We start from the raw sequence: 22,448 nt of genomic DNA, 5'->3' as shown, positions 1-22,448 counted from the left end.
AAAAACTCATAAAACCTTTAAAATGTTACTAAAACAGGACTAAATTTATTTGAAAGAATAGAAAAACTTACAGAAGTAATACAGAAACAAGAAACAAATATTTCGAAAGAATAAAAAAGGATATATTTAAAATGTGTTTGAGGTTGGACTGTGGCTCATTAAAACTTTTTTTAAATGGAAATGTTTGAAAGATTGAAAAAAGTGCCAAAATATTGTTGAAACAAAAATGAATTATTTTGCAGGAATGGAAAAACTTCAGAAATATTTGAGAAACATGAAAAATAAGGTGGGAAAAGTTATCCCACAGATGGTTATCCCAGGAATAATTTATAGCGCTATGGCGACCATCTTGATTTTTTTATGGCATGTGGGATAACTTGTCATGGTTATCCCAGGAACAATTTTTAAGAGAGATTCCAAAACTTTAAAAAACGAACAATTAACGTTACCTTTTCATGTTTCTGGGTAAGATATATTGCTACACATTCCTGGAGGATGAAAATGTTGGTGTGAATAAAAAAAAATCCAGAAATATTGTAACATCAAATATTTTAATTCAAATATTAAATAAATTTAAAAATCCTTCTGGGATGGGACTCTGGGTCATTTCCTGGACATGTATCTAGTAAAAACTTGTTGTCCTACATGTCCAGGAAATTACTCAGAGTCCCATCCCAGAAGGATTTTTAAATTTATTTAATATTTGAATGAAAATATTTGAAGTTCAAATATTTCTGGATTTTTTTTCCTCTACATGGCCTCATGTCAAGTTATATTTTTATGCTCTAGGAATGTAGGGCAACAAGTTTTGCCTACGTACATGTCCAGAAAATGACCCAGAGTCCCATCCTAGAAGGATTTTTAAATTTATTTAATATTTGAATTAAAATATTTGATGTTACAATATTTCTGCAATTTTTTCATTCACACCCACATTTTAATGCTTCAGGAATGTAGAGCAATATATTTTGCCCAGAAACATGAAAAGGTAACGGTAATTGTTCGTTTTTTAAAGTTTTGGAATCTCTCTTAAAAATTGTTCCTGGGATAACCATCTGTGGGATAATTTTTCCCACCTGAAAAAATATTTTTTTAAGTAACAAATTCTTTCAGATATTTTAGAATTCAGTCTTTTTTACATATTTTTTTATTTTGAAAGAAAATAAAAACATCCTAAATAATATTGAAATATGATATTGTATCACTAATTCTAATTTTAAATTTAAAAATCTTGAACCAAAAAATGTATACTCATTGTTATGTTATTTTAAAACCTAAATTACCCATTTCAGTCAATCAAATCTGTAAAGGACAGAAAAAGGACAAAATACTTAACAAATCAAATATTTTCATGAATTCTTATACCGTTCTATTTTTGAAATAGATAGTGTTAAAATAAATAATATTTAAAATGATTTAATTAAAACTTTTTTTGTTTATCTCACAGAGTCCTTTCGGCCTTTTGGCAGTCGACCTTTTCCAGAATCCGGGCATTTTTAATATTTTTTTCCCGGGAATTCTCGAAATTGAAACAAAATCAATCTTTGGTCTGAAAACTCAGATTTGGTTGTGGAAAAAGCTCACAGTTTAATACTTAGTAATCGATAAGAATTTTAAACCATTAGCAAATTTCTGGCGTTTGTTTTTTTTTTTTTTTTTTTTGAAAACGTCCAATAAGCCAAATTTTCAGTTTTTGCTTTTTGGGTGTTTTTTAATACCCCTGACTCAAGGCGGTTTCAAAAACACCCAAAAAACAAAAACTGGAAATTTGGTTAATTGGACCTTTTTAAAAAAAAAACTCCAGATTTGTATTCGGCATGTATCAACATTTATTTGGCTTATAAGGGAAAATTATTAAAATTTATGTTTATGGATCCGCAAAATGCCTAGCACTTTAAATATTTTCCATTCATTTATTTTTTATTTTTCAAATCTTTATGATGATTTTAAACTTGAAAAAAATCATATTAATTTATTTTTCATCAAACACCTGCATCTGGAGCAAATTAGCTCAATGGTAACGAATTAAGACAGCTGTTTAAGCCATAATGTTCTGATATTTTTTTTAATTAACAAAACAATTAGAACACCGATTTTCAATTTATTGCTCTAAAATATCCTGATACCGATTACCCCCAGTTGGCAGTAGTGACTTAAAGATAATTTGTAAAATATGTTTTATAGTAAACGTGAAATTCTTAACTTTTCTTAAGTTTTACATAAGATGGTATTATTTTATTTGTTTTCGTTCTATTTTTATAGTTTCATTTCAATTTTTTAAGCTTTTGTAATCATTTCATATAAAAAATAATAGAAATAAATTAATAAGAATTTTGAGATTATTGATATGAAATAATTTGAATCACATTGGATTACAAATCATGATTCAATAAAATTCTAAGCACAAAGAACCAAAAAAAACTAACTTAATCCACCTATGTGGTTGATGCCTTCCTCACTTTTTACCAACAATGGGTAATATGAGTGGTTTGGACACATATTTCAGCTGTTTTTTTAGATCCAGAAAAATAAGTACACAGATATAACTTAAGTGTCATAATTGTGTCATAACTCGAGACAGGGTTGCCAGATCTTCAATATTGTGGACTCGTTGGAAAGGTCTCTCGATTACCTAACCAACAATGGGTCGGGTGATGGATCCGGACATCGTTCACATACATTTAAGTGAGATCCGGTTTCAAAAAAGTACATAAATATTACTTAAGTGGTCATAACTCGAGACAGGGTTGCCAGATCTTCAATGTTGTGAGCTCGTTGAAAAGGTCTCTTGATTACCTAACCAACGATGGGTCGGATGATGGATCCGGCCACCGTTTGCATACATTTAATTGAGATCTGGCTTCAAAAAAGTACATAAATATCACTTAGGTGGTCATAACTCGAGACAGGGTTGCCAGATCTTCAATGTTGTGGACTCGTTGGAAAGGTCTCTCGATAACCTAACTAACGATGGGTCGAGTGATGGATCCGGACATCGTTTGCATACATTTAATTAAGATCCGGCTTCGAAAAAGTACATAAATATTACTTAAGTGGTCATAACTCGAGACAAGGTTGCCAGATCTTCAATATTGTGAGCTCGTTGAAAAGGTCTCTCGATAACCTAACTAACGATGGGTCGAGTGATGGATCCGGACATCGTTTGCATACATTTAATTAAGATCCGGCTTCGAAAAAGTACATAAATATTACTTAAGTGGTCATAACTCGAGACAAGGTTGCCATATCTTCAATGTTGTGGACTCGTTGGAAAGGTCTCTCGATTACCTAACCAACAATGGGTCGGGTGATGGATCCGGACATCGTTTGCATACATTTAATTGAGATCCGGCTTCAAAAAAGTACATAAATATCACTTAAGTAGTTATAACTCGAGACAGGGTTGCCAGATCTTCAATGTTGTGGACTCGTTGGAAAGGTCTCTCGATTACCTAACCAACAATGGGTCGGGTGATGGATCCGGACATTGTTTGCATACATTTAATTGAGATCCGGCTTCAAAAAAGTACACAAATATATCTAAAGTGGTCATAACTCAAGACAGGGTTGCCAGATCTTCAATCACCAATTAACAGTAATATGCTAATTCTATGATTGTAAGCCTGAAAAACATAACAAATTTAATGAAAACTTAGATTTCATGACTCTTTTAAAAATTTCCCGGGATTTAAAAAAAATATTTTTCCCGTTTCCCGGGAAATTCAAAACCCGGGAAAATTGGACGCCCTACTTTTGTCCAATTTCCCCAAAAATCAGGGGAAAAAAGTTGCCAAAATTTGTTTTCGTTTACAAATCATAAGCCATTGAAAACTCATTGTTAAGTTGTTTTCAAAAGTAACTTTCTCATCTCAGATCAAATTGAACAAGAAACAAAACATTGTAAAAAAAAACAAATAAAACTGAAGAAACAATCAAAGAAATCATTTTAAATGAATTAAATATCTCCTTGTCTGTGTCCTCCCCATATCTCCTAGATATACCACAGTCCGCACAGGGCGTCGATGGATCGCAATCAGTGACACCAGCGACTAGATCATTCTCCCTAGTGAATGAGGTTAGCCTATAATATACAAAAGGGAACCAGGGGGGGGGGACAGAGTGGATCAGGGCACGATAAATTGCTCGTAATTGAAAGTGTAAATAAATCGATCTAGGCGGCGCGGCATCTGGGTCTCATCGAGGACCATTTTTTTTGGTCAAATTTACTGGCGACGATGGCGACTCAAGAAGAGAAGAGCGCCAATCAATTTTTCAGCGATTTGTTTTTCCAACTGTCAGGGCTCATTACTCTCTGGATTGTGTGGCGTGACAGTTTTTTTTCTTAGCTTGGATTCGTTAGTAGCAAGATTAGTGCGCTGCCCACGGGGACGCGTTGTCTTGTTTTTGCATGCTCATTTTCATTTCTTTTGTGTCGCTGTTTGTGTGCTTGGGTGCGTGGTTATTATAATTAAATAATGGCATCATTAGTGCGCTGCCCACGGGGACGCGTTGTCTTGTTTTTGCATGCTCATTTTCATTTCTTTTGTGTCGCTGTTTGTGTGCTTGGGTGCGTGGTTATTATAATTAAATAATGGCATCATTAGTACGCTGCCCACGGGGACGCGTTGTCTTGTTTTTGCATGCTCATTTTCATTTCTTTTGTGCCGCTGTTTGTGTGCTTGGGTGAGTGGTTATTATATATAGGTGAAGGGATTTTATTAAATGATCATTATATTGCATTATTATATTTATTTGATTATATAACCACACTATATTTTACACTTAACACATCATACAAAACACATATGAAACTGTAAACAGGAGCGTTTGGTACGGTATGTCCACGCATCCTTCCTCCCCTGTAGATTCTGTGAAATGTGATCCGTTCTCAGAATCCTCTCTGCGGTAAACACAACGTAGTAGGGCTGGCCGCTTTAATGTTTGCAATACATTTTCGGGTGTTCTCGGATGTACTGCAATTATTAATAATGACAAGAAAAGTGCTTGGGGCGTAATCTAATCACAAGACTTTCCAGCATGCTTTCATCGGACTGGCTGCGTTTGTGTTAGATTAGATTAGATTAGATTAGATTAGCTTGGATTCGTTAGTAGCAAAAATTCTGAGGGGAGATTTGCCTTGGAAGATTTGCCAAATTTCCGATTTTTTTCCTCTAAAAGAATCGTTGAAAGCGTTGATTTCCTCTGCAAATCGATTGAGTTAATTTTTAAAACAAAATCTAATTAATCTCAACTTTCAAATCCAACACCATCGCCAATTCGGTGCAACCCGATCGCGAAAAAACTAAGCTCAGTCAGCTCTGTTTGTGTTGTGACCAGACAGACGGACGGACGGACGGACTGCTACAGTAAGCGGCTTACAGTTGGACCTTCAATTTATTGGCTCAATAGGATTATGCAATCAAATGGTCGGAACCATCATGACTATAAACTGAGTAGAAGAAGAGAGAGCACGAGAGCTTCGAGGAATTCGATACCCTCGACATCCGGTCATTGAAGGCGCTAGCTGCGAGGAGAGCAGAGAGGGGTCGTTCAATAGTCCAGTCAGCAGCAGCTCGAATGGCATGTCTCTTGAGTTGTTTTTAAATTTGTTTGTTTTGGCGTCTGTCCTGTGTTTTGATTCTTTTGTTCTTTTTTGTCCTAATGAATTCATCGAAGAGCCCCATGATGCTGGCGCTAAACTATTCATTAAACTATTGTTTACAAATTTGGAAAATCTTGTTCGATTTTTTAATTAAAATAAATTGTTTGAAAATAAACTCAACTTTAAACCTACTCAATACTTCAATCTATGGATTTAATCCGTGCTCCACTTGGGGAAATGTGCTTCATTTGGTGCAAATTTATAGCTCTTCCATTATCAAAGGCTGACTCAGCGCTCGGCTCAGCTCATCCTTGCGAGTCCTTCCTCGAGCAAACACACTCCCGCTAGGTAATGAGAAAACCGTCAATGTTTTCACAAGGTGTGTGAGTTTGTGCGCTCGCCAGAGGCATGTGTCCCACATACCACCGGTGACATACACCTCGCCGACAGGTGAGTTTTGCGCGTCAAAGCCGTATCTTCCATCAAGCTGTTCCCAACCCTGGGACCAGGTGAAAACGCGCTCCGGCGACAAGAACACCTCTTTGAAAAGGCTTTCCCATCAGTTATTATCAGACAGCTTGCTCCCTCCTCCCTCACTATCAATGGGTTTGAAAATTACAACCCAACCTCATTTTCATCCTCCCGCGCCCCCATTAGAAATTAGTTCAATGTCAAGCGAGCTTGTGCTCTATATTAAGCCGAGCTCATCAAGCTCAAAGAGGGGAGGGGAACATTTTAAAAAGGAGGAATGACTGAATTTCATGAGACATTTTTAGGGCGTCTGTTTACATTTTTTTTACAAGAAGATATTGCATGACAGAACATTTCTTTGTTAATTCCTTCTACAATGTGATGCTTGAAATTAAATGCCGAAGAAGTACTGGTTGGTTGTACTAGAGACAGTGATAGCCTCCAAGCTGAGGTGTTATTAATTTGCAGCAAACCCATTGCTGGTGCATGTGATACCAGTGCTAGAGATATGTCGTGGGTACATACCAATTCAAAATCAGACTATTTTGAGTTGAATTCTTCAAATTATGTTCAACACTTCTTCTTCTCTGATGATAAAACAACACAAATTTTATTGAAAATGTTTTATAACTCTTAAATTTACAAGTCAAATCTGAGTTAATTCATTTGCGGTTGAAAAAGAGCGTCCAATTTCCCGGGGTTACAAAATTCCCGGGAAACGGGAAATTTTCAACAAATTTCCCGGGAATTCCCGGAAAATTCGAAATTTATCCAAAAAAAATTCTGATCCTGGTTCAGATTATTTTTTTTTGCTACAAAATTTTATAGAATAGCAATTATAAATAGTCAAAATAAGTTTGAAGATCAATGAATGCCTTGACTGCGTGTTAAAAAAATGCAACATCGAGAAAATATATATTTTTTCAAAAGCATCTTTAAATTCGTTCAAGTTATCAAAAAAACTCATTAGTTTTTTTTTTTGTTAAGAAGTAGGTGTTAATTTTAATAACAGTATGTGGAAGTGAGTTAAATGAATCCATGCCATAAAATTGCTTATAAATTTATAATAAATTACAAATAAGAAAATTGATACTTAAGTTGAAATGAGAAAAAAAAATAAGGCAAAAAATATGTTTTCCAGATCAAACCTTACTGGTTTGAGCATTGAAATTACCTTAAAAATCTGCTTTTTACTTGAAATACCATAAAAATTGAAATACCATAACAATTACAACCCAAAGTTTTAAAATATTTGTGGCGAGTTTTTGGAATATGTTTGCTTTTTTTCGGGCACCTTTTATACCTATAATACGAAGTAGTTTTTCAATGTTTTTTTTTTTTTAATGATTCAGCATAATGAATGTAAATTTTCAACTCTAAACTGATACTTATAAACAAATTAACCTATTAACCTTGTGGGGGCCTTCCCTATGACCAAACAAGCTATTTTGCGTCATTGGTTCACCCATACAAGCATTTTAAATGAGCGTAATATTCAATGTTTGGCCCTTTTAAAATGTTAGTCGTGATTTAAAAAAAAATATTTATTTCAAAAAGTTCTTAAAAATTCACAAATGTTTCATGTATTAACATTGAAAATCGGACCATTAGTTGCTGAGATATCGTCTTATAAAATGGTGGGTTGTTTTGGTGAGATTTAGAAAACTTCAATTTTCGTGTTTCTTTTTCTTAAAGCGGCTCTATCTCAGCAACCCGAGATCCAATCTTCAATGTCTCTTAGACAATTTTATAGCAAATTTTCTGAACTTTTCAAAAAAAAATATTTTTAGAAATGGTCACTTATGGTCACTATTTTTAAAATCGAAAAACTGGAACCCTTTATCAAAAAATCTGTAAAGCACTTTTCGATTGCAAATTCAATTTTGCATTAAAAAATAATATCAAATTTGTTTTTGCATGAAACTTCGATTTTTTCCAAAAATCACTATTTTTTAAAAATGCATAACTCTGCGGCAGATTTTTTGACCATGTTTCTCTATGGCTCAAGTTGCGGATTTTTGTCACCTAAACCATATCAAACAATCTCGAAAATCAAAAAATACGTATTTTGGGAAATTGAGTTTTATCAAAAAAAAAAGTTGATTAAAAAATCTGCAAAAAAAATTTCCGTGTACCTATTTTTTTCTCAAAAGTCCTCAACAATACCTACAACTTTGCCCAAGACACCAAATTGATCAGAAAATTCACTCAAAAGTTACAGTTGTTTGAATATTTACATACCATTTTTGTGTGGACAGCAGCCAAAATTGTATGGAGACTTGTATGGGTGAACCAATGACACAAAATAGCTCATTTGGTCATATGGAAGGCCCCAACAAAGTTTAATTCAAAACAAAAAATACAAAAAATAAAAATGGTCGAAATCGGCTCTAGTTCTTCATACACAACCCTCTTTTAGACATATAATGATACCAATTCAATTTTCATGCAATTTGGTAATGATAAACAAAAACGTTAAAAAACTCAACTTTAATCTGGGCGATATAACAACAATTTTCGTTCAAAAAGCTTACCAAAATTATAATTTAATTATTTTATTTTCATTCCATAATATCGTAATGTTCGAAAAAGATCCATTCTCAGTTATGAATGTTTCAGAAACTGATATCACCTAAAATAAAACTTGAAATAAAATTTCCAAAAAAAACTGATGGGTTTAATAAGAATAAAAAAATAAATTTTATAAAATAAAATTGAATTCTTTTGTTTTTTTTTTTTTTTTTTTTTTTGTAGGAAATTATAAATCATCATAAGTTAAGAAAATGTATACTTCCTCTTGAATTTCGGGAATTCCCGGGAAATTTACAAATTTAACTTTTCAAAGAAAGCTTAACCCTCTAAGGCCCACATTTTTATCGAAAATTTCTATTATTCCAGTGGTCATTTTAGGCGCCTTTACATCTTTTTTTATGTTTTCCTGTTTAATTTTTAATATTTTGATCTCCATTTATCCCGTTTAGTTTATGTTTGGTTCTAAAGTAGGTATTAGACTACGGCAAACAGATAAACTCGCTCGCTCAAAGTTATTTATTAATGTTTGTTTCTGGCATGTAAAAGTAATTTGGGGCCAAAAATTGCATTTTTGGCTTAAATGCTGCCATTTACACCAAAACTAATATTTCTTCAAATTTCTTTCGTCATTTTGTAGAGCATGAGTTGGGATACAATGTCGTTTCATTAGATTTTACCAAATTTTAGAATAAACCCAGAATCCAGAGCTGTCTCATTGTTCCCCTCTTTTTTCAGCCCATGGGTAACAATGAGACACTTTGATTTTTCTTCATTAAACTTTTCAAAATCTATTGAAATCTTTCAAAATATGAATTGGAAGTGATTTTTGACACATTTATTGAGTTTCAACATTCTTTAACCATAGATATAATGTTATTTATAATAAATAAAAGATATGTCAACTAATGTTTTAAGTAGGAAAAATTGCCTTTAAATGTCCAAGTCAAGCCATCTGCAATGATACAACACAAAAAGATGATGTTCAGCTAGAATAATATTGATTTTCGTAAAGTGTCTCATTGTTCCCCGTCTGCCAAGTGCGTCTACAATGAGACAGTTAAATAACTGTGGCGATCTCATATTATGGTCGAACGATTTAAAAGAAAGAAAATGCAAAAAAAAACTCAAAATAAAATGCTTATGAAAAAGTTAAAAAAAATATAATTGAAAGTTGAAAACCAGAAATGTCTCATTGATGACTACTCTACCTTAATATTACATCAGGAACTGGTGAGTTTTCCGCAGTTTCTGATGAATTTTCATTAGATTCACATTTTAGACTTTTTTTTGGTTGAATGAGGTATTATTCAACCAACCAAATTTTCAACCTTCCAAAATTACACTTTTTGTCTGATAACTTTTAAGCAAAAACCCTAAAAATATGATGCTATCTGGAAAGTTTTTCCAAATTTTATGAAGATCTTAGTTCCGAATATTGGCTGGCTTATTTTTTTCCTCCTATCATATTCTTTTGGCATTTTAGTATTTTTGCAGTCACTTTTTCATTGTTTTGCTTGTTTTTCACATTTTCTGCAATAAAATGATACCATTATAAATTTTGTTACGCAAGGCGTAAATGCATACACAGCAAAAAAAAGGTGTAAATTTGAAAGGTTTTCTATTATCTCCTTTATGATGGAATATTACCTGAATTTAGACTTACAAATTTGCATTACAACCAAAAAGTAGTAAATTTAAATTTGAGAAGTAAAATTACACATTTTTGCAAACATAAAAGATGTTCTTTTTACTGTGTAGTTTAGGACATTACAAAAAAAATGCAAACATACTGCCAAAGTTGACCCCTACAAAATAGATTTTTTTAAGCATTTGCAAAGTCACATAAGGCTGGTGCCCCTTATTTTTCGACGAGGTCGACTTTGAAAATATTTGCAACAGACTAAAACAACACAGTAAAAAATTGTGCAAATCTGAAGGTGTAATTTTGGATGGTTGAATGTTACCCCTTTTAAAGTGTAATTTTACCTCAATTTAGACTGAAAAAGTTACATTACCCCAGAAAAATGATAAAAAAACACACTTCAGAGGAAAAATTACACATTTTTCTAACATAAAAGATGCATCTCTTTAGAGGTGGGCAAAAAAAGAGCGAACCGCTAAAAGAGCCGGTTCACTGAAAAGAGCGAACGAACCATGGCTCACAAAAAAAGAACCGCGGTTCTTTTTCAAACTCCGGTCTTATAAAAGAACCAGCTCAAGATGAAATGATTTTTGTTATAAATATAAGTTGTTGAATTTCCAAAAAATGTAGTATTAAATTTGTTTTTGAGAATTGAAAATGCAATTACAAAAATTTCATTTCAGAGAAAATGAGAGTAAACTTTTCATTGTGCAACTTATTGTACATTAAAGTAATACCGGAATACAAATTTGAGCATTTCAAATAGCATTATTTGTCAAATATTACCAAAAATCTACTGAATATCTGAGAAATTTCGGAATAAAATAATCATTTTGTCCGATTAAACGTAAGCGTTTATAGACCTTATCTATTAAATCAGAATGTAGAGAAGAGTTCACATAATATTTTCTCCAAATAAAATATCAGCATTAATTTTTCAGAAATAAACGCAATTTTAAAATCAATAGCAATTTTTCCAGCATCCTAGATTTCAGTTTGGATGCCATTCAATTACTCGAATGCTTAGTTTTAGGCAGAAATCTTGACATAGAGACCACCAAGACCTATGGTTTTCAAGGGCATCTTCTCGTTTTCAGATTTATTTATTTTATTTATCAAATATGGCCGTTACAAACATTTCTCAAAGTTTATGTTACCCCTCCCCTTCGAAATCAGTTTAAAAAACCACAATATTATTTTTTTTCAAAAAAAACTTCCAAATTTCAGTGGAAATAGAAGTCTTATCAACTGAAAACAAATTAAAAAGCATTTTGGGATCGATCAAAAATATTTTGAATTTTTGTGAAATTCCGTTTGCACAGTAATGCGAATAGTTTTTTTCGGCTTAAAAAATAAGTTCATAAATACTTCGATATTTTAAAATCTAATGATTGTAATGCAACTAGGGATGTGTAAATGCATTTTCAAACTCTTGTTTCATTAAAATGTTTATACCATGGCTTGTTATTATTTTTTTTGCTACATTGGCCAGAGTTGAGGGACATAATAAACTTCAAAAAATATTTGGTACGGCCTAATTTATAAAAGTCCAATGTGAAATAACTTATAAAATCATACGATTCTTGAAAAACCCCATTTAATCCAAATTTTGAAAAAGAGCGAAAGAACCGTTCAAAAGAGCGGCTCTTTTTAAAGAGCGAACGAAAATGAGCGGCCCTTAAAAAAGAGCGGTTTTGCCCACCTCTACATCTCTTCCCAGATGTAATATTACCATTTTTTTTATTACTTTGAGGTCAAACTTTCTAATCAAGATTTTGTAAGATTCTTCTTGCCAATAAATATTGCTTTAAAAAAAATTATTAAAAATTGTTTTTTTGTGAAGTTATGTTATATTTTTGGAAACAATGTTTTTTTGTTTTTCCATATTTTTTGTGAAAATATCAAAATTTCAAAACAAATGTTCAGCAAAAATCCTAGTTAGTGTTTATTTGTTAAATTTTGTTGAGTTCAAGATGATTGTCAACGTGCATATTTAGTTTTTTTTTTTTTTGTTTTTGAAAATGACCTATAAGCTATTGTGTTTCATATGTTTATAGGACCTAATAAAAAAAAGTCTAGATATTTCTTTTAATGACTAAGAAAAATCAATTTGATCCGAATTTTGTACCATAAAGATAAAAAAAAAAACCTTTAAATCTTGCAACCTGTCCACAACCACTGATGTTGTGGCGCCATCATCGCCAACAGGAAATTGCGACAAATTCAATTACTGGACCCGATTATTACCGCGTCATTGTCAGCTGTTTTCTGTACATCGCATCCCTATTTTTTTTTTCTTTTTTGGTTTGCTTTCAATGCCTACTAGATGTTGGTCATTACATGATGATGGAACAACACGCGCGAGCTGATGATGATGGATGCTTTACCATCACCTAATAAACTGTCTCACTCACACACACATAATCAAAACTAACACCAGCAGCAGTGCCAGCCAGGGAAGGTATTTGCCGATGGGCCTCCAAAAAGCTTTTTAAATTTATTTTCTTCCAGTTAAGGAATTTACTATAATCATGTATGGAGCACTTATAGATATTTTACTAATGAACAACTTTGTAGAACATTGTTTTGCTCTAAACTGAATGCTGTTGACATTAGAGCGTAAACAAAAATCCCCTCACCATCGCGAGTGAGGGACGCCGATGGTGGCATTTTTAGACATTGTTTACGCTCTAGTGTCAACAGCATTCACTTTGGAACAAAACAATGTTCTACAAAATTGTCCGTTTGTTCAAAATCTACAATTGCTTCATACATCATTATAGTGAATTCTGTAACTGGAAGGAAATAAATCAAACGAGGGCTTCGCGATGGTTTTTTGCCATTTGCCTACCCTGGTGCCAGCAAACAATGAAAAATGTTACGCAATTAGCACGTCTTTAAAATTTGGTGTGTTTAAAACCATTCAACATTTTTTCTGCATTTACTTGTGGGAATATAATGGTTACAATAAAAAGAACCGAGCCGCTTTCGCGCCAAAAAGGTGTGAAATTGAAGAATTCTCAGTAGGCTGCTGCTGCGGTGGCGGTGACGGTGACTGACGGCTTTTTGACTTTTATTGTCGTCAGCGATTCAGAGAGGCGGCGTTTTGTTTTGACTGTCACGATGCCGTGCAACTCATCAGTCACTCTTTTTCGCTTTGTTTTGTTTTTGTTTTACTGAACAAGGTATTCGTGTGACGATGAGGTGTGTTTTGCGTAATTAGAGACGTTTATTAGGTTTTAGTGGTGCGAAAATGTGAGATCATAAAATCAGCTGAAGGGCGCTAATTGTCTTTTAATTCGTAAATTTAAGAAGGGTTCTTAAATTTGATACTTTTCTGATATTTTCATGTAACTTCATATCTACATTGTCGTGCTATCTTTGTCAAACGTCACTTTTTGACCTTCCAGAAAAACATGTTTTAATGTTTGACCTTGAATAAACAAAAACTAAATCACGAAATGTAAACAATAACAAACACGTTCTATAGAGCTATCTAAGCCCGATTTCACACACACTAGCGCACCATTTGTTTTGCTGGCCGGTACAAATTTTAACCTCACTTTTTTTCGTGTACGTACACGCAATACATGCGCACGTAGATAACTCTATTTGGCTGACCGTTCTGTGCAGTGTCACAAAGTTTGGTTAAATTTGGTTGTCGGAGTCCCGAGTAATAATTGAAAATGTTTACAGTAGTCAGGCATGTACGTGTGTCAAACTGCTTCGACTAAATTCCTTCTGACCAGTTGTCGCAGTTCACAGAAGAAAAAAAATACCGTATTTGTGAATTGTGTTCATGAATTTGAGAACCACGAAAGTATTTATTTATGAGTGTACACTATAACTGTGAATACACAGAAAAAAAATCATGGTAATATTTCATCTGGAAAGGGGTACATCTTCTAAGTCAGAAAAAATGTGTAATTTTACCTCTGAAAATGTGTAATTTTAACACTATTCTGGTGTAATGGCACATGTTCATTCTAAATTGAGGTAAAATTACATCATAAAAGAGGTAATATTTAACCTTCTAAAATTACACCTTCCAAATTTACACTTTTTTTTGCTGCGTATATTCCTTCGTGGTTCTTCAATTCATGAACACAATTCACGATTTAGAGAATTGACTTTTATCCGTGTTGCAGCCATGTCAAGATAACACGACAAGATTGAAACTTCTTTCACATGAAGAGTGGCAACAATGCACGGAGTATTTTTTTCGATTATTTTTGAATATTTCAGGAATGAAATCTAATTTAGGGTTGTCTATGAAGGTCAAAAGGTGGGGCATTCAGAGCTGCATCAAATGGCGTTCTTTACAAAATTTGACCCAAAATACCCGTGCGACAGGATAACAAGATTTGGCAGCTGTCCAAGTGAAAAGGTACGTAAATATTGCAAAATCTGTTTATGTATGTATGTATGTATGTATGTATTTGAACCCCCGCCTTGGCAGGACTTGGCCATGACCACAGTATATTTCAACTGAGACGGTTCGGTTAGTAACCACCATATATCTCAAGAACCTTTGAAGCGAATACCTTTCTCTGGCTAACGATTTCTTCTGAAATTGTACGGACAAAGATCGGTAATGCAGATGACTCGGGCCAGGCAATCCACGACTCCCTCGTCCATTTCATGAGTATATGAGATGGCCCTGGGCTGTTTTGAGACGGTGTTAGTAGTTATATAATGGATTGATATGTTATACCTTGTGACATTATTTCGCCACTACGGATCAATTCAGTTCTAGAGCATTAACTCCATGATGGCCGACTGGTTAACGTCCCAGACCATCAATCCAAAGGGTATGAGTTCGAATCCCACCCACCTAAAGGTTTTTTGTTCATATTTAAAGTTCACTTCCTGATTCCAAACTTCAAGGGAACCGACCGGGATTTGATCCCTGAACCTTCTGCATTCGAGGCAGAAGCCGCAACCATTAAGCCACGGAGCCGGTTTAAATATTCCAAAATCTGTTTAAGGCCATTTCTGATCGATTTGATGTCTTTGGCAAAATTATAGGCATCGATTGGAACTATTCATAAATTTTACGATTTCTTCGATTTTTTTAAATGTTTGAATCAAGACTAGTATTTTAAAAGGGAAAAATATTCAATATTACTCGCTATATTGTAAATTTTCTAAATAGTTACAGCTATTAACCTTCCTACGGTATTGGGGTCCTTTTCGGCCTTTTTGAAAATTAAATTTGCCATAACTTTTGCTATATACATGCTAGAGCCTTGAAATTTTCTGACATTAAATTTATAGTATAAATACACATTTCACAAAACAAATAAACCTCGGACGACCCCTAGGGGAGCGTCCATAAAAAAAGTTACTTTAAAGGTATTGGGGTCCTTTTCGACCCCAAACTTTAAAAAATCGGCAAAAATCCATTTTTTGACCGATTCCGGTTTTTTTGGTCACAAATGAAAGCTTAGAACGTCCCCTTTCCGAAACCGACCTGGAAAACCGGATTTGGTCACTGTGGTCACCGGGAATCGGCTACAACCGAAAAAAGGCCTTTTTGAGACCCCAACTTTGACGACCTGTATCTCCGGTAAATTTGAACCAATCAGGATGCTCCGGGTTGCATTCGACAGGTATATACCTGTACTTTAACCACAAATATTAATATCAGGGCCAGGTGACCTACCGGTTCCGGAAATCCGGAACATCCGAAAAGTTCATAATTTACTGTTTTTAACTTATATGTGATACCAATACTCTCATGATAGTTGAAACTGATCCATAAAACTTACTAAAAACACAATACACGATTTCCAGAACCACTCTGGAGTGTTAGTGGCCACTTCCGGGTAACCTGGAACCGGTTCCCGGGTACCCGATGAACGGCCAATTTGATTTTTTGTTGAAAACCCATCATGTTGCATATCAAACTTCATGAAATTGAAAGATATGTCCATCTTTGATAATGCCGTTAATCGCTGAGCCATCCTGGCCAATCTGGAACCGGTTACCGGTGGCCCCTTGGGGACACTCCCGGAATATGAGAGAAACCCTATCATCCGACATATCAAACTTCATGAAATTGAAAGATATGTCAATCTTTGATAATGCCGTTAATCGCTGAGCCATCCTGGCCAATCTGGAACCGGTTACCGGTGGCCCCTTGGGGACACTCCCGTAATATGAGAGAAACCCTATCATCCGACGTATAAAACTTCATGAAATTGAAAGATATGTCATGCCGTTGTTCGTTGATCCATTGTGACCAATCTGGAACCGGTTACCGGTGGCCCCTTGGGGACACTCCCGGAATATGAGAGAAACCCTATCATCCGACATATCGGACTGAGCAAACGACCTAACCTTTAGGTTAGTCCGTGGCCAACATTTACTTCCCTTCCGACGGAAGGCGTGATCAGACAAATCTCGTCTCGAAAAACGCCACCGGGACCGTCTGGGATCGAACCCAGGGCGACTGGGTGAGAGGCAATCACGCTTATTCCTACACCACGGTTCCCGGTTACCGTTGGTTGACATATCATTCAATTTCATGAAGTTTGATGCGTCGGATGATAGGGTTTCTCTCATATTCCTGGAATGTCCCCAAGGCTCCACCGGGAACCAGTTCCAAAATTCCCAGAATGGATCAGCGAATAACGGCATGACCGTAGATTGACATATTTTTCAATTTCATAAAGTTTGATATGTCGGAAGATAGGGTTTCTCTCATATTCCAGAAGTGTCCCCAAGAGGCCACCAGTAACTGGTTCCAAATTGGCCAGGATAGGTCAGCGAACATTGACATAACCGTAGATTGACATATCTTTCAATTTCATGAATTTTCATATGTCGGATGATAGGGTTTATCTCATATTCCGAGAGTGTTCCCAAGGGGCCATCGGTAACCGGTTCTTAATTGGCCTGAATGGGTCAACGAACAACGGCATGACCATAGATTGAAATATCTTTCAATTTCATGAAGTTTGATATGTCGGATGATAGGGATTCTCTCATATTGCGGAAGTGTCCCCAAGGGGCCACCGGTAACCGGTTCCAGATTGGTCACAATGGGTCAACGAACAACGGCATGACATATCTTTCAATTTCATGATGTTTGATACGTCGGATGATAGGGTTTCTCTCATATTCCGGGAGTGTACCCAAGGGGCCACCGGTAACCGGTTCCAGATTGGTCACAATGGGTCAACGAACAACGGCATGACCGTAGATTGACATATATTTCAATTTCATGAAGTTTGATACGTCGGATGATAGGGTTTCTCTCATATTCCGGGAGTGTCCCCAAGGGGCCACCGGTAACCGGTTCCAGATTGGTCACTATGGGTCAACGAACAACGGCATGACCGTATATTGACATATCTTTCAATTTCATGATGTTTGATACGTCGGATGATAGGGTTTCTCTCATATTCCGGAAGTGTCCCCAAGGGGCCACCGGTAACCGGTTCCAGATTGGTCACAATGGGTCAACGAACAACGGCATGACCGTAGATTGACATATCTTTCAATTTCATGAAGTTTAATATGTCGGATGATAGGGTTTCTCTCATATTCCGGGAGTGTCCCCAAGGGGCCACCGGTAACCGGTTCCAGATTGGTCACAATGGGTCAACGAACAACGGCATGACCGTAGATTGACATATCATTCAATTTCATGAAGTTTGATACGTCGGATGATAGGGTTTCTCTCATATTCCGGGAGTGTCCCCAAGGGACCACCGGTAACCGGTTCCAGATTGGTCACAATGGGTCAACAAACAACGGCATGACCGTAGATTGACATATCTTTCAATTTCATGAAGTTTGATATGTCGGATGATAGGGTTTCTCTCATATTCCGGGAGTGTCCCCAAGGGGCCACCGGTAACCGGTTCCAGATTGGCCTTGATGGCTCAGCGATTAACGGCATTATCAAAGATGGACATATCTTTCAATTTCATGAAGTTTGATATGCAACATGATGGGTTTTCAACAAAAAATCAAATTGGCCGTTCATCGGGTACCCGGGAACCGGTTCCAGGTTACCCGGAAGTGGCCACTAACACTCCAGAGTGGTTCTGGAAATCGTGTATTGTGTTTTTAGTAAGTTTTATGGATCAATTTCAACTATCATGAGAGTATTGGTATCACATATACGTGAAAAACTGTAAATTATGAACTTTTCGGATGTTCCGGATTTCCGGAACCGGTAGGTCACCTGGCCCTGATATTAATATTTGTGGTCAAAGTACACGTATACACCTGTCGAATGCAACCCGGAGCATCCTGATTGGTTGAAATTTACTGGAGATACACTGCCGTTCTACGCATAATTGTCCCATGTCAGTTTTGGACGATTTTGACTTTATGACATTTTTAAGTTTAGTTTGATGTATACTTTAAGAAAAACACATAAAATCTGGTACTTTGTTCGGAAACTCATTGAAAACAACACCAAGTCTGTTTGTCCCATCGTTAAACTTCTACGCATAAATGTCCCATCAAGTATTTTCTTATACGGAATCATTAGTTTTATGTAGCATTATGCCGTGTTTACCTGTTGTTTAGCAAGAGGATCACAAATAAGAGTGATACACTGCTAACTGGGGCAATTAGGGACACATAGGGCGAATAGGAACCCACGGGACAATTATGCGTAGAAACACAGAAATCGATCGAAAAATTTCAATCGCGTTTTTCTCAGTTGCACTTTTTTGAACATGGGACAATTATGCGTAGAACGGCAGTACAGGTCGTTAAAGTTGGGGTCTCAAAAAGGCCTTTTTCCGGTTTTAGCCGATACCCAGTAGCCACAGTGACCAAATCCGGTTTTCCAGGTCGGTATCGGAAAGGGGACGTTCTAAGCTTTCATTTGTGACCAAAAAAACCGGAATCGGTCAAAAAATGGATTTTTGCCGATTTTTTAAAGTTTGGGGTCGAAAAGGATCCCAATACCTTATGTGTGATTTTTTTTTAATACCAAGGGAAGGTTAAAATTCTTATGCGCCTTCTTCAAATATTGCTTCAGAATTTCATTAAAAATAATTGCGGTAAAAAATTAAGTACTTTTTCAAAACTTTTTTTCATTTGAAAAATTTATTTTAAAAAAATAACAAAATTTAATTTATCAGACTCTGATTTCTGAATTTTCCAAAATTTTGAGTAAACTCAGTTGATGTAAACTTGAAATTCGCCGTAAACAGTCGAAACTCACGTAAAATACTGTTTTACGTATAATTTGTTGCAATTTTACATTAAATTGCATTTGAATTTAAATGTTAAATGACGTGTAAAGGTATTACAGCATTTATGATGTAATATTTTTGGGTGTGTACACGGTCGGTCAAATCCGATGGTAAAATCGCATGCAAAAGCATGCACATCACCTTCGTTAAAAAAGACACTTAATATTACACGCTGCATGTACAAGTCTTGTAAAAAAAAAAAAAAAAGTTGCAACCGACCAGATTCAAACCCAGCACCAACAGTACGGACTGGCGCCTTAGCCCGCTCTGCCATCAGACCGATGAGGAATGGAAAGGATAAATGCATACATGAGTTTGACATTTCGGACAAGTAGGTTTCCCATACTAATGGGCCACATATTTCAGGGTGTAATATTACATATAATTTCATAAAATAATGCAACATTAACTTTACACCCAGGCCTTTTACACGCAGCTGGATTACTACTTTTTTGCTTTAAATTTAAATCCCTTTTGAGCACAAATTTTAACTGTGGAAAAAAATCGAAAATATGTTATGTATCTTTTATTTTAGTAAAATTGTCCAAAAATGTAAACAATGAATGCTTAAAAGTATTAAAAAAAGTGTAACTAAAAAAGTACAAGCCATAAAATTGGAATATTTCCCCTACTAATTTGCTAAAATTTAAAATATGTCTTTTTTCCATTTTTAATCAAAATGACAAACGGTTAAAAATACCCATTTGCTCAACCCACATTCTTCACCCAGTTGATGAAACGCATCACGGGACAAAACGCAAGTCAGTCACGTCGGGTAAAACAATCGATAAGAGTCTTAACAACGTTGCAAAACTAGCTGATGATAAGACAGCCCGAACTCCGGTGTCGTTATCAGACCGATAAGAACACATGTGTGAGCACTGTTCGACGATGCAATCGATTTCCGATCACTTCGACAAAGTCACTCGATAAACGTGGACCAGTTCATTGTCTTTTTTTGTAGGTCGCAAGACCTTATCAATCTGAATATTGGTGTCTTTCTCGGTCTCAACAATGAAGCAATCATTCAGTAAAAAAGAAGAATGACCTTCCCGGGGTTTTTCCACCCCTTTTTATTGATGAAACGTTGGAGACACGTTCTAAGAACACTCAGAATTATGCAAATTACATGGAATCATGTGGCAAGCCTCTCTGAAAACTTGAGAAGCCGACAGAGACTTCCTCTCTCACGCGACTAAATTTAAATATCAAACCGGCTTCCGAACCCCAGACGACGCGACCGCCAAACGCTAGTCGACCCTCCTAATGTGCTGGCGGAACATTTTAAAAGGGCTTTGTAGAATTTTACGCAATTTCAACGGAAAAAGTGGAACAACACAAAAATGTAAATTTACATAATTGTTCATGTAAAATTACATAATTTTTCTAGTAAAATCTGTCCACGTTTTCGGATGTAAAATAACCATTATTTTTTTACGGTGTGATTTCAACCCTTTTTCAAACGTTCCTCTCGATTTAGACAATCTTTTTTAATGAATTCTTTACGATACAAAAAACCAACCCTCCTAAGGCGAAAAAGGATGCACGGTCTCACCTTAATATTGTTTCCACCTTGGTTGCAAAAAAGCACACACCTCTCGCAGCAAACCAGTTTTCGCTATGGCAACGCGATGTCTTTTCGCCGCCGACTTGGATTTGGCCACAGGCAAACAAGTTTGCCCCTGTGTGCAAACTCCGGGTCAATCTCCGCGGGGGTCTCGTCGCGTTCCACGTGGTCGCAGTTACACGCCTTTTTTCACTCTCTTTCTCTATTGTGTTGTATGTTGCAAACACAACAAAACGATACAAATCGCTGCTGCTTCTTTCGCTTCCTTTTTCACTTTCGGAAGTTTTGTTTTCTTCTCTACACGCAACAACAACCAAATTGGAAAATTACACCTGGTTGTAACGCGTACACTACACTTTGCGTTACACGCAACGATACACGGAAAATTACATGCAATTTTTTTTTCTCTCTCTCCCGAGTGCACTTTTAATACTCCATTTTTGTATTCACAAACACCTTTTTAAGCGCTCTTATTACTTCACCACCAAGTTGGCACCAAACTCGCAAAACAATCACCTGGGCGCACAGTAGGCTGCTGTGAGGTACCGGCACACCTTTACGTGCAATGCAGCACGTGCATGGCCAACTACCTCCAACCCAGCTGCGGAGCTGGAGTTTTGCTGGTTTTCACGTCGATGTTGTGTACAAGTTGGTTGTGCAAATTCAATTGATTACTTTTTGGCTGGAAATAAGATAAAGCAAGAAAAAAATCAATGTTAGTATTATTGGTGATTTGATGAATTTAAATAATCTTAAATTAGACTTAAAATGTACACAGATGGGATATAATCACCGAATCCCAATAAAAAAAAGTTTTATTTTGATACCACTTTTTCATTGTAATTTTACCTAATTTTTCGTGGAGTATGTAAAATTAAACATAAAAAGATGTAAATGTACAAATTTGAAGTAACATTGCACTTTTTATTCGGACTCAAAATATGTCAACATTTTTTGGATGTAATTGGAGACTAGTTAAAGACACCCCAATGTCAACAACAAGAGCTATGATGTAACGTTCCATGATTATTTTTTTTTTACTGGGTGGTTTCACAAAACTGCAATGTAATTTCATCTAAGAAAATGTGTAGTATTACACATTTGTGGATTTTTAGTTTCCATTGAGGTAATATTACACCATCCAAATTTACACTTTTTATCACGGCACAAGCAACATTTTTAAACAAATCAAAAATATCTTTAAATCAATTCTTGAGCACATATTTTTATTGATTTGGTTGTTTTAATAAAATAATCTTTTTGGATTTAAGCTATTTGGTAAAAAAAAGCTCTACTCCAAAGGGTCAGTCGTGTACCACGTAGACACAATTTATTTAAAAATTTACCAGCATTTTTATTCCGACATGATTATTCAGAAAACTTTCAGTATCTAAATAAGATTATAAGATA

At 35.4% G+C, this 22,448-nt stretch overlaps 1 protein-coding gene across 9 annotated transcripts in view; it reads right to left on the bottom strand.

Annotated features, from left to right (window-relative positions):
• The window catches only part of LOC6052639 (protein phosphatase 1 regulatory inhibitor subunit 16B), a 224,324-nt gene that overhangs the window by 179,445 nt on the left and 22,431 nt on the right, over positions 1-22,448 (bottom strand). For all 9 annotated transcript variants that reach the window (XM_038252239.1, XM_038252237.1, XM_038252241.1 and 6 more), the window contains one exon: positions 21,027-21,720. The gene's annotated coding sequence lies outside the window, so the exon portion shown is untranslated. The remainder of the gene's footprint in view (positions 1-21,026; positions 21,721-22,448) is intronic.

Source organism: Culex quinquefasciatus, chromosome 2 (genome assembly GCF_015732765.1).
Source record: "Culex quinquefasciatus strain JHB chromosome 2, VPISU_Cqui_1.0_pri_paternal, whole genome shotgun sequence".
NCBI lineage: Eukaryota > Metazoa > Arthropoda > Insecta > Diptera > Culicidae > Culex > Culex quinquefasciatus.
Note: the sequence above shows the minus strand (reverse complement) of the source record. Positions and strands in the feature narration are given on the sequence as shown.